Source organism: Atractosteus spatula, chromosome 11 (assembly GCF_055471065.1).
Source record: "Atractosteus spatula isolate fAtrSpa1 chromosome 11, fAtrSpa1.hap1, whole genome shotgun sequence".
NCBI lineage: Eukaryota > Metazoa > Chordata > Actinopteri > Semionotiformes > Lepisosteidae > Atractosteus > Atractosteus spatula.
The window spans coordinates 10,522,709-10,536,521 of record NC_142716.1 but is presented as its reverse complement, the minus strand read 5'-3'; positions in this window follow the sequence as shown (position 1 = coordinate 10,536,521).

Below are 13,813 nucleotides of genomic sequence, written 5' to 3'. Positions count from 1 at the left end.
TCACCTCTATTTTCTTGTTAACTTTGGCTTGGATTTAGATGTTGTATCCATTGTTTTTCTGTTGATCTTTGTCATTGTTAAATATGGTTGGATATGGTTTTTACAATATTCAACTAACCTAATAAAAGGAAGGATATATACCTGTTAACACTAGCTTCTGATCAAAGGACTGTAAATCTTGAGACCTGCTAATCCAAGTTTATTTTTTTCCTGAAGGGGATCATTAATTGACACTTTTACTATCTCTAAGAAAAGCCATAACCATAAGGAACCTAAGAAGGTCTGTTTATCTATCTCAAGGCAATTTGCAAGCAATGGATACTATTCAGAAGCAGCTGTCTGCAAGTGTGCACCTCTCTTCTTATTCAATTTCACAAAATTCTCTGATATCAAAGGGAAATCAGCATGTCTCAGTGCTATGTCTTCTGCAAGGGGTAAGTCGCCACAGGTTTTAAAAGCTCTTTGGTATAAAGTGCACTGGCAAAAAAAATTATAGGAGTCTCCACTGGCTGTGGTTTCCACTGGTTAGTCCATTCTTTAACTCTAGGGGTTTCAGATTCAGAAAAGAAAAGAAACGCAGTATGTGCACTTAAACAGCAGGACCATTTTATTTAGAAAAGAAAGCCTTTCAAGTGTGAAAAAGTCCACAATCATTTTTGACCAACAAGCCCAGTATTAATTGAAACAAACTTTTTTTTGTAAGTATTACACTGAAAAATAATGTCACTTGTATTACTGAACCACTATATCTAAACAAAATCTCCTATTTTATTAAAAAAATGAATGGATTATGTTATTCAAAAATTGCAATTCTAACCCAAGAAGGTGAGGTGAATTTAGTAAAGGCTTAAATCTGGCGTCTTTATTAAGATGCGACAGATATAGCTTTGACAAGTAAATGCTTAAACATATACAGAGTAGGTGAACTGTCTATGCATAGTTTAATCAGCTTAGTATGACAAAATAAATCCATTGCTTTAGTTCAGATGCTTATCATTTTTTTCATCTATTGAATTTAAATTATTTAAATTTAAAGACCTTTGTCTTTAAACTGATGGTGTGGCTGGATTAATTCTGCTGTCACTCAGATCTCAACCATCTAGATGGACTGACACCCTGCTGATCTACCAAGAATGGACAGTTTTCATTTATTTTAAATCTAGGTTTTTTTCCCCTAGCCCTGTGCATGTATTACAAAAAAATGTTCTCAAGATGAATGACATCGTAATATATCTGATAACAGATTTCTTTAAAAAGACCCTGCTGTCCTATAGTACATCTAATTCTCATAATGGCTATATAGCAACAGATCATATAACAGAACTATAAAGTGCAATCTGTAGACCCTGGCCAGTTTGTCTGTAATCAGTCTTGAATAGACTCCCAGCAGCAGTTTATCGCATCTGTATCAGAAATCAGAAGATAGATATTTTTGGTTCAGTCAGAGCACAAAGCACCACAGGTAGTGATTACTTCAATTCATTGAGCTGTGGGATTCATGCTTTGCTGTTAGCCACCTCGTTAATGAAAGGCATTTAAATTAATAATCGTAACATTATGGAAGCTTAACTCCTGTTTGAAAACGCCACTGGTAAATGTTTTATTTTTTCCATAATCTTATTCACTTGCATAAAAATAGAAACAGCATACTGATGTTGGCAGTTATTTTTTTTTGTAAAATTAGGTTTCTCTATATTTATTTTTTGTACTTTTTTATGTCGTTATTGCAAATTCAACTCAAATTAACTGGATTTCCACAGTGTTCAAATGTTTAATAAATTGAAGAGCCAGGTAAAATAGCCATCATGTAGGAACCTGAATTGTTTTAAGTATTAGTGTAAATTTGCTTAATTTGTCTTTCTTGTTATTGATGCATTTTGAATATTATCATGTAAAAATCTTACACATATTTAGGAAATGTACAGATTGTTTCTGTTTATTAACTGGGACATGAAATAATTACATTTAAAGAAAGCTATCTATGTTAGGGATGCAATTTTCTATACTGGTGATTAAGATAATTTAAGATTTATTTAATACATCCAGTGCTAGACTGCAGTACAAGTGTTATTCTGTTTTGTTACAGTAGTTTTATGTTAACATGGTTATGGGAATAATCAATTGACCTTTTTTTATTTCTTTTTGTACAGCTGTCCATCAAATATTTAAAAGTACATTTGAAATTCTAAATTCTACACATGATCCTTTGCCAAAAAGGAACAAATTGCAAAACGTTATGTCTGAATATTATTAGAAGGATGCAAGAAGAAGTGAAAAATACATCCAGGTCTAAACACTGCACCAACCAAGGTGTTAAACAGATGCTAAACTTTTGCCTGGTCTTTTAAAGTTTGATAAAATTGATATGAATGAAGAGTTAAAAGCTCATATTGAAAAGGTATCCCCTCTTAAGGTACGGATATTACTGACACAGGAAAATAATGTCTTCATTGAAGAACATTGCCCATCTGTTCCTTGTGATGTTCATAGTAAAGATATTTTTTGTTGAAGCATTCCTTGTTTACTGTAATATTTTTCACAAATCTTTTATTTCTACTGTGTGAAAAGGAAATGTAATTGGAAGTCATTACCGATTTTCATCCTTCTTAACAGTCAGTTGAGTGTGCACAATACATTTACCAATTTATGAATGAGGTAATATGATAGCAAATTTTAAATTGAAGTGCGTTTTATTTTTACCATTATTAAATGGAAGATACAATTTTAAAATAAGAGGCTGTTCTTCTCTTAAAAAGCTGGTACAGATTCAGATTTTCACTTGACTATACCATATGAAAATGTCAGTAAAAGTACAGAAACATAATTTTATTTAAGTTTTATCATTTGCAATAGGGACATTACCTAAAATGGAAATTATTTTTTTCCATTTTCCATTTTTTCCAACACGCTGTGTGTGTTTTAATCTGAAAAGAAGGCCTTTTAAATATGGGACACTACAAGATTATCGCTTTGGATTTTTACATACTGTATATATAGGAAATTGAAAACAAACGATTAGCAAATCACAAACATGATTCTGGAGCTCATAAAAAAGTGAAAGTGAAAATTCTAGAAATGAAACTGGGCCCATTTTAATAATTAAGAAATCATATTCATCATCCTAAAGCAAGCTTGTTTTAATACTTAGATGCCATACTAATTAAATATAATTAAATTGTCTGCTAAGTGCTACCTTAGCTGTAGACACAGTGTGTTATCTGAGGGAACCTACAGTGGTTTGGTGTAACCCAGTGGTTCTCAAACTTTTTGGACCAAGTACCACCCCTAATCAAACCAAAGCATCCAAGTACCACCTACAAGTCATCTTCTCATAGGAACCCCAGAAAATCTCAATGACCAACATGAGCGCGCGTGCGTGCACACACTCACATACACATATAATAAATATTATAATAATAAACTTTATTTGATATAGCACCTTTAAAGTTGGCTTCTCACAGCGCTTTACGGAAAAAAAACAGGAGCAACAAGAAATAAAAATAAACAAAAAAGCACCATTTCAGTGAGAGGGGTAAGCCTGTTTAGTCGAGCAAAGCAGATGTGAATTAATTTTTCGAGCCTTGATACAATTCACAACAGCGTCTAACAGATTTTAAATCGTCAGCCATTTTCTTGACAGCAAAGGTCTCGCGGTGGATGTTGCAATGCGTCCATTCATTCTGGAGCAACCTCTCTAATTTGTGCAACTACACCGCTGTGTCGGCTTGTCATTGCTCTAGCACCGTCTGTACAAACTCTGACGCATTTTATCCAGCCGACGCCATTCTCTTCGATAAATTCATTCAGAAGCTGAAATATGTGCTCTCCTGTGGTTCTTGTTGGTAGCAGCTTACAGAACAGAAAGTCTTCATGGGATGTGCCCTCAAACTCTAATATCTAATTATATCAGACTCTAGTATCTAACGTAAACAAGCAAATTGGCCAAATTGACTACAGACTCAACTTATTGCAGTGAAAAGCATCTGCTCATCTTAACGCGCTCTACCAGCGTACTTTTGATACTTTCAATAATTCTGAGTGACTACGTCTTTCAGAAGGGGCAGCAGGTCAAGCTGTTTAACAGCTTTTTCTCCACACATAATAGGTGTCAGCTATTTTGCCAACGGTAAATAAGGTTCTTCAAAAATAGTGTGAGGTTTAACTGCTATAGCCATCCACAAGCTTGCATTTTCCCCCATTTCCGTTTCAGGAGTCCGTCTCAGAAGTTAAAATAAGTTTTTATTTAATGCGCATGGGAGCGAAACACAGAGACGCTCTGTGTGTTTTTCTCAAATTAACCTAGAACAGTTCTTAAATATTTTTCTGTTATCTATCACGCTTTCCTGTGCTCACAAGATTGCCAGGGATCCTAGCACGCATTTCTATGCATTCCTGTGTTTACAACATTGGCATTGTTCCAAAATCACGCACATTCTCCTACCTCTCTATTTGCTGGAGATAAGTTTTTTTAAATACAATTGGTCACTTAGTTCGTAGCACGCATTCCTATAGAGTGGTATAGAATTACATTGTAGCTCTGTGTCCACTCAAGTATTAGCGCACACTGTATCATGGTATGTGGGCTGCGTATTCGACACGTCTTAAAATAGAAAATATGAAAACCCGTCCCGATTTTTCAGCGCACACTACAAAGTTCCAGGGTCATATGGCGTACCAGCTGGCAGTGCTCCGTGTACCACTTTTGGTACGCGTACCACAGTTTTAGAACCACTGGTGTAACCCATACTTATAGATCTTCCTGTGCCGGTCCAAAAGTTGAGCAGGATTCCTTATGGTGGGAGATGACATCAGAAACAGAGCCTTTAATTCCTTAATGCAGCTCCCCTGTACATACTGCAAATTACATGATTTTCACAAACCAAAGTATTTGGTGTGCTAGGGGTCGTAGCAAGGGCATGTAACCTCTACATCGATCCCTCCTGACCCCTAGCTTCCCACACCTACAGTTACAGGTGTACTCCCTTGAATCCTTACTTCCTCCCTGCACAGTGAGTGGTTCCTTCTCTCCTTTATTTTGTGTCCCTGAGAAGGGACTCTTGGTGATGAAACCATTTGTTTCAGATCATTCTAAAGATCACAAAGACTAGCTGAGTTTACTAACCTACAATAGCTCTAGACACTGTGGAAAAAGTGACATGAGATTTATGAGTATGTGTTACACCAAACTCCTGTGGTTTCTCTCGAATAACACACTGTGTCTAGAGCTAAAGTAGCACTTAGAAGAATAGACACAATTTAATTATTTTAAGATGTAGCAGCCCAATCCTCATGCTGGAACCCTCTCTACTTAAAGACCTTGCTAAGGTTAATGGCAGATTAAAAAAAGATTCTTAATTACCTCACTCCTCTCTGCAGATCAGGGATCCTATCCCGGTTGCATGGGTGCTACACAGTCGTAAGGAATCCTGGTATGCTATTTAATCTGTAGATTCAATCAGTGATTTATGAAAAAAAAGAAGCGCAACATAACAAATACTGCTATAAATGGCTATTTAATATTTGATATTCATATAATAAAAACTATTATCAAGCATCAATATTAAGTACTTGGTCAGCTCAGTTGATTATTATTGTTTTGTTACTGTTTATGTAATGTATCATCACATCAAACATCATCTATTAGGTAGGCTGTTTTGTGTCGATGAGTACTTTTTTGTCAATCAAGATTCCTGTTGTTCTTCTTTTTTTACCTGTTAACAAATGAAAAAAAAATATGGCTGATACACAGTAGAATGGTACAATATACAAATGGGAATGACACACTGTATTCATAGGAGGTTTACAAAAGAGGTACATCACGTGCAGCAGTGACCCGGACAGCAAACTTAGCAGATTGCTCCAAGACACAAGAGGGTATCAACAGTATCAAAACAAAGGGGAATTAGTCGACAAGGGAAACAGCTGTGGCTGCAGTTATTTCATGATAGGCAGAGGGAAAAGACAGAAAGCCTTGTCAAATCTGACCACATTCAAACAAGAGTTCAAATGACAAAATTGTTCAATGTCTGAAATTGTTCAGACAGCCCATGTCTGTAACACATATAGCAAGGAACTGCCACTATATTTTAAGTGTAAATCAATACATTATCAAAAGAATATGAATAGCATATTGTGTTTTGAGCAGATGCCATTGCATGTCAATAGCCTTCAGAGAAATTTACTGAGAAGTTATCTTTTCAAGACAAGACAAAGAATGGAAGAGACATAACAAATCTGCCAAAATAAGTTCACTGGGGACACCAACATCCAAGAATTAGATGCTTTGTGAATGATTGGATTTATTTGGTGGGATAGGTTTGTCTTAACCCATTTGGTTAGGGGGTAGTCTCCTCGTTATAGGGCAAGGAGGACTGAACCCCATTCAGAGAGGAGTTAGCCAAGGGGTAGCTGCAAGGTGGAGATGAGGTGAAAGAGGGATACATGAGATGAATGTGAAGGAAGGTGTTTGTGTTCAATATTACCGCTAATTTCTGTAACAGCTGTGATTAGGTACAGCTGTGTGAGAGTGACTTGTTATCTTTCCCAAACTTCAGTTAATAACTTCCATTCAATTGCCCCATGTATTTTTTGTTTTTAGCTTATTTCTGGTTATGGTAAGGCATTTAAGTACTTTGTATGGTTACCATGGACCATGTTTAAATACAAATTGTGGAAATTCTAGTTTCAAAATGTTTAAATAGGTTTTCACTGAAGTTTTAAATGTTTTTTTTCAGGTTATATGAAGAATTTGAATGGTGAGTAATACTTTTTTGTATTATTTAAAATGGTCTTTTCTCACTTCCTGTCTTGTCTTATTGGTAACAGCTTTTTTTTTCTTGGATGCCTAATTATTTTTATTAACCTCATGATTAATAAATTATAAATCTCCATAGGGTCTTATCTGTTATAGTCTAGGATTAGTATATTCTACTTTACTAAGATTAAACCTTTTAATAAACTAAACAAAGCAAAATTAGTAGAACACAAAACCAAACAGAAATTCTACAGACCTACATGGGAGAAGTGGAAGAAAAAAATCTCTTTGATATTGCTATAGTGTGTCAGTCAGCTGAGAAGTAATTGCTTTTCATAAGGCAAATTTGCTTTTACTTCCCTGAGTTAATGAAATCAAGCAGAAACATTTCCTTTGAAAATCAAAATCACAATAGCCCAAATGCCAGCAGCTGAATTCCATCATTCTGTTTAAACAAACACAAGGAAATAAAAGTGATGTGCCATGAATTGATTGACAGAGTTCTATTACAGGCCCTTATCATATCACTGTCTACAATTATCCACCCCTAACATCAGCTGGGAATTTGATTTCTGCATGGATCACCATGGCCTAAATATATGCAAAAGAGGAAATAGGATAAATGATAGCTTCAAAATGTTTCATTAGGGAACTTTCCATATGATAATCACCACTTCTGAATTATAGCCATACAAATAAAAAAGTACAGCAAATAAGTTAATTGACTGTTAGAAAGATATGTTTAAAGCTGTGGTAAATGTGTATGCTATCCCTGACTCGTACCAATATTCAGTAATGGTCTATGCCCTTTCAAGGTGTTTTATTTCCATGATAGGCTGACAAGAAATATATTTTAAATATTTTAATATATATTTGTACTAGGGAGAGTAGAAACATTGTAGATTTTGAGAAACATTTGTCAAAATCCCACCTTACCTATACTGTATGTGGCAGATCAGGTGCCACCACACCCTAATCAGAAGCTGCTGAGCTGGAGTGTGAAACTCCCAGGATGGTGATTGATGCAAATGCTGATTGCCTTGACCATGCACAGCCAATCAGCCAGTCAGCCTATCCTGGGAAACGCACTTCTAGCTAATTTACAAAAGACTAACTGAGAGACAAAGCTGGTTCAGCATGTCTTTGTTAAACTAATAGATTATTTAATTCCCATCTGTTTTCTGTGCTGATTTGTGTTATTTTTTACTAATCATTACAGTTACAGTTACAGTTTACTAATCATTACAGTCATTACAGTATTTTGATGCATGATACATGTAGTTTTATGCATGATACAGACTATCATGCATAAAAATACAGACATTCTTAAATGAATAAAATGTGTACCCGATATCACAAGGGCTTGAGCTTTATGCACCTTATGTCAAGTTTTAATTTGTGTCTGGATGGAGGTATAGCAGGTATTTGAGTATATGAGTTATAGCCAGAAACTGTATCACCCTGCAACTCACAACTGAGGTGTCCTGGCCAAATTTCCTATTGTCCTTTACTAATCAAGGCCTCCTAATAATTCCCATCTGTGAATTGGCTTACTCTATTTCTCCTCCCCACTAATAGATGTTGTATGGTGAGCATACTAGCACAATATGGATATGTCTCATCGCTCAGGTGGGTGCTACACATTGGTGGTGATGGAGGGGAGTCCCTGGTACCTGTAAAGCATTTTGAAGGGAATGTACAGAAAAGTGCTATTTAATGCTATGTAGAGTAAAAGTCCACCTTTTGTCAAGCAGAAGAAGAGTTTATTGTATATTCTGCTGAAGAAAAACAATCCTTGCAATTAGGAGTATGGTTCTGACAAGAAAAGTTACAGCTGACCTTTCATACACTTACATGATAACTTGAGACTTAAGTCTCGAAAACTTCAATCATAATTAATTTCTATTGGTTAAGCAAACTTCTCAGACAATCATAAGATGTCTAGGTCACTGAGCTATATTAGTGTTTTCTAAAAGCAGGTAGCTGCCTTTGGCCTTCTACACAAAATCAATTCTTTGAGATTCTTAGCATTCTTTGTGTCTGCAGGCCCCTAGTCTTATCAACAGCAGGTGCATTTAGTATTGCAGCTGGTGTTTTGCTGAACATGGTGTACAGGGAAAGAATTTAACCCTTCAGCTACTGTATACATATTAAAAAACTTGCATATTTCTTCAACACATGAATCACATGTGACGTACTGGTTCAGGAAAGCTCATGGTTTTACATCTTAATTTCACATTAGATGTACTTATACAGCATCACCTAAACTCATTTTAAAGAGTGATCTACTGTAACTGTATATAAATCCTAAAATTTAAAACTTTAAAGAAACAAATTTGATCAGACTTCCTGAAAATGAATTAAGTTAAATCTGTTATGATGTATTTAAGCATTTTTAAGAAAGATTGTTCATCAGTTGAAGCATTTAAGAAAAGATGTGTGACAAGGAGCATTCTCTATAAAAGATTCTGTAACTGTTAAACAACGCTCTGCAAAACTAAGCAAAACTGGAAAAAGGTTAACTGACTGCAGTAACAATAAGCTACAGTAACTAATACATATGTGCAAACACAACAACTTTTAAAGTACAGCACTTCACAAATCATTTAAAAAGGCCGTGGAGGGGAACAGGACACCTTGTTCATGGACCTCGATCAGCTGAGATGCAGAGCAAAGCTGCTGAGCCCTCCTCAGCTGAATTCTGATTCAATTCATTTCCTGGTCTAATCTATCCTGCTGATTTACAATTGGCATCACTTGTCTTTGCTCTGCTAATAAAATGCTTTCTGCACCTGCACATTAGTGACAAGATCACATACATCACAAAATCAGGGCGAGGATATATTCATTATGCAGGCATTTTATTACAAGATGATTTTAAACAAGCTTTCATTCGTCTGTGAATGAAAACAACACCCACAGCCATAAAAGTTCAGCACCACTTTCATACAGTACCATTGTATTTTGAGGAACAAAAATGTGAAAAGACTGTTTTTTGTCTCATAAAGACCCAGCATCACATGTGAATAAACAAAATGTAAAAATTACTGAAAGTACCAAAACCCGAAAACCTAAAATAAGTGTTCCATTACTTACCATAGCATCCTTGATGATACACATATAGTGGTACAGTACTTTCAAACTGGTTGGAAATAAATAAGAAAATATTTGTTTGAGTATCTGTGTTACACCTTCTCCAAGATCCTCTTCTTATTATTTTATTGACTTTAAATAGAGTGGACATTTATGATTTCCTTGCCTTTATGGTGTGTGCAACACTGCTATAGATGTACTAAATGTTATTTTTGTCAAAACATATACAATACTAATTGGAGAGATGAATAAGGCTAATGTGTTTTTTTATTGAGTTAAATATTTGACCTATTCAGCAACTGCCAATTACAAACCCACTTTTTTATTATTACATGGCTTTTACTTTCCAGAAGAACAACTCATTGAGGTACTTGAACTATGATAAATGATCTTAAATATATAAGAAGAGTTGTTTTTTTAAAATATTTCTACAACTTCCCAGCCATCCTGGCTGAGATTCTGATGTCTACAAGACAATCAAGAAAAATTAGATCAATATTCAGGAGCTCTGTTTCAATAGACAAGAATGACATCTTGTTGTTTGCTTGTGTGAACATTGAAGAACAAAAATAAGCAAAGTACCTTTCTGTGAATCACATGCAGAGTGTATCAGTGTCAAAATATACAAAATAATGTCAACATATATATTTCTGGTTCAAGAATATTGTGCAGAACTGCATAATAATTATTCAAGGGAGGTTTTTATGATATCATAAAAATTAAATTCTATTTGAAGGCACTTTACTATGATGATCCTAATCAAGTAGCACCATCTGCCTCAGTTCTTTATTCACTATTTTGTTTGTTTAATAGGTGTTGGTTAACGAGTATCAGAACACAAAATGGATATGCTTGTTGTCATCATTATTTCTCCCTTGCCTGCTCTCTTAGCTTTCACTTCTTGTTATATTAGTATCAGACCCTTGAGTCCATTACGGTGTTTCGTAATCAAGTGGAGATGATCTTTTAAAATGCACATCCCTCATTATTTAGTAAAAGCTAAGACATAGTCAATCACAAGTCAATATATAGTGGCTTTCCAAAGTACTGGGACAAAAATAAAGTAATCTGTGTTTGTGAACATTAATAATTAAATTCATATGAACGAAAAGTAAAATATTTGTGGGTAATTTCATGTACAGTAAACATTTGATTATATTAGCACTATATACTCTGTGTTCAAGTCAACGATTGAAAGTGATCATACAGTAAATATTATTAAATAATATGTTTCAGAGTATAAGGGTCATTATTTGGTTGCATTTCCCTTTGGCACAATGACTGCATGAAGTTTGTGATCCATTAAGTGCAACAAAATCGTTGTCATCATTTGAAATATTTTGCAAAGCTTCTATAGCACCCATCTTGAGTTCTAGCCTGTTTGTGGGTTGTTCTAATTTATTGTTCTTTTCAGCCTGTAAACTGCATGACAAATTGGATATAAATCTCGTGATTGACTTGGCCAGTCTAAGATTTTTCACTTTTTGTGGAAAATCCTTGATGAACTTGTTCTTTGCCTTGACTGTATATTTCGGATCACTAATATAAGTAAATAATCCTTACACTTATATAGCACTTTTGTGGACACTCCACTCAAAGTGCTTAACAGGTAATGGGGACTTCCCTCCACCATTAACAATGTGTAGCACCCACCTGGATGATGTGACTGCTGTATAAAAAGTGCATCAATACGCCCCCCACTCATCAACTATCAGTGGGGAGGATAACAGAGTGATGAAACCAATTCACAGATGGGGACTATTAGGAGGCCTTGATTGGTAAAGGCCAGGGGGATCTTTGGCCAGGACACTAGGGTTAATACCCCTTCTCTTTTCAAGAATCTCCCTGAGATTTTTTTATTACCTGAGAGAGTCAGGCCCTCAGTATTATGTCTCATCCAAAAGAAGGTACCTTTTTACAGTATAGACCACAGGCTGAGCGTTCCCTACTGCTCCCACTAACACCTCTTCCATCAGAATCCTTAGCTTTACCAAGAGGTTTCCCATCCAGGTACTGGCCAGCCTCACAGCTGCAGTGGGCTGCCAGTTGTGAGTTACAGGGTAATGTAGCTGTTGGCTTTTTAATATTAATTTGAATAGTTAGTTGTTGCCATAATTAGTTACATCATCCTGAGGTGGTCATACATGACCAAGGTACCATGGCCTTCTCTACCATGCATCATGAATGAAGTGGTGATCTTTGGGGCCTCTACAGCTCTACAGTTCCTTACTTTGACTAATTTATTTTGATCTCACCTGTTCATAAAACAACCGATTCTCCTTGCTCATTTTTGTTTTTATAAACAAATTCTAACATGATTTTTGTCTTCTTGGTGCTAATAACAGGTTACAGTACATCTTGTGGTGAAGACTTTGTAATACTGTCTCCATGTTCTGCCAAGTGTGGATTCTGATACCTTCACTCTGGCACTCAGGAGATTGTTTACAGTTGTTATGGGTTCTCCTTGACATCTCTGATAATTTTTCCATCATCAGCTGTAAATGTTTTTCTTGGCTGTTGCATCTTGGCTGAATTCTAATTACTCCTGGGGTTTCTTTCTTCTTCATTATATTCAAAATTCTTAATGCTGAATTTCTGTGCTATGGTTCTGATTCTGTTCTGTTCTTTCAGCTTTAAAATTGCCTGCTTTATAAAAAGAAAGCTCTCCGCTTTTCATTTTGTGTTCTGATTACAGACTCCAAACACCGAAGTCAAACCACAACAGATTGATAGAATGTTCACAGCTTTAATGAGTACCTACAGTACTGTAATTACCCAGTAACTAACACCAGACTTATAAGAGACACTTGTCAGCCAATTGTACCAATACTTTTGCTCCTACAAAATAGATTATATTCTAAATATTTTTTTATTAATATTTGACCTAAAAGGGCAGAATTGAATTGATTGTATGAAAAACAACATAGGGGTTGTGTTTATTTGTCAAGTTTTTTATTCCTATAAGAAATTATTATTAGACTTCTTAGTAAAAATCTCAGTTTAAACTTTAATGTCAGAATACCTTAGGAAGGCACTGCAATTATACATCTTGCCAATGAGATAAAAGTTTAACATTCACTTTAAAGTTTAAATTGAGAAATTTAGCAAAGTAGCATTTAATACACATCTATAGTGTATTAAATGTATATATAAAGTATATAGATCTTTAATATACTGTATATCTTTATCCATTATTGGCTTGTTTAGCTTCAAATTGATTAATCTTAAAACTGTAAATAAAGCACACAAGATTATATATAGGCAAGAAAATGAGTTAATAGCACAGAGGGTCTATGCAGCCAAACATTCTGACAGCATGTTTTATAAACAACCATAAATAAGAGTCACAGCAGCACATTGGAGACAATTACACCAAGCATCAGCCTCATTGTTTTGATTTACTGGAAGCTTTGAAGGAAAAGAAATACTTACTTCTCATGCCAAACAGCAAAGCTGTAATGTGGTTTATATATCTTAAGGAGGTCGTTACAACTTGCCTTTGTTTTTGTTGTATTTAATGGTTTAGAGCAAATAGCCCTTCTTCATGTTAATTGAGACATATTGCATTTCTTCACCTGATAAGACAGTGATCAGCAAACATCTGTACCGGTGTTTCTTTTAAATACTTTTTCTTAGCAGTACCCAATATCTTACATAAGTGCATAAACTATTCTGTACAGAATCTTATTTTATAATAGTCTTACACTGAATCTCATTTGTATGGATATGTTTAAAAGCACACATGTAATATTTTATGTGATTCTAAATTTCCTCTGCCTTTTTTTAGCAATATTATTTTAACTTAATTTTTCTTACATTTATATTCATGACTATTCATGACTAAACCCAGAGCTTCTATTCCATCCATCTATTTTCTAACCTTTCTGAGCTTTATGCAGTACTTAGTTGCAGGTAGCACCAGAGCCTGGCAAGCAACCAACACAAGATAGGATACACCCTGGCTGG